The sequence below is a fragment of the Blennius ocellaris genome (assembly GCF_963422515.1).
Source record: "Blennius ocellaris genome assembly, chromosome: 14".
In the NCBI taxonomy this organism is placed as follows: domain Eukaryota; kingdom Metazoa; phylum Chordata; class Actinopteri; order Blenniiformes; family Blenniidae; genus Blennius; species Blennius ocellaris.
The window spans coordinates 28,445,130-28,445,416 of NC_137663.1; the positions used below are offsets into that span (position 1 = coordinate 28,445,130).

General features: G+C 35.5%; 1 long non-coding RNA gene across 1 annotated transcript in view; it reads right to left on the minus strand.

Annotated features, from left to right (window-relative positions):
- LOC308139695 overlaps window positions 1-287 on the minus strand; it is an 11,387-nt gene extending 11,100 nt beyond the window's left edge. Inside the window, exon 1 of the long non-coding RNA XR_013936929.1 lies at window positions 241-287. This is a non-coding gene — a long non-coding RNA (uncharacterized lncRNA). The remainder of the gene's footprint in view (window positions 1-240) is intronic.

Below are 287 nucleotides of genomic sequence, written 5' to 3' on the forward strand. Positions count from 1 at the left end.
TCAATTAAATGTGGACTTAAAAAGTTTTTTCACATATGAACTCATTTTCTTTTGGATTGTACACAATCTCTAAAAGTATTTGAGATTGATTTTTAGAACTTATTTGCATTTGTCTTCATTCTTTTCAGGAATGAATGTAACTTCATCTGGACGCTGCAGACTAACATCATCTGCATATTGTGTTCAGTGAAGTACGGAGAAGGAAAGAAGTACTACTGTAGTTTGAAGTAGCAAACTCACCGCGATGAAGGATCAATCCAGAAGGTTCCTCTGACGACACAAACCTG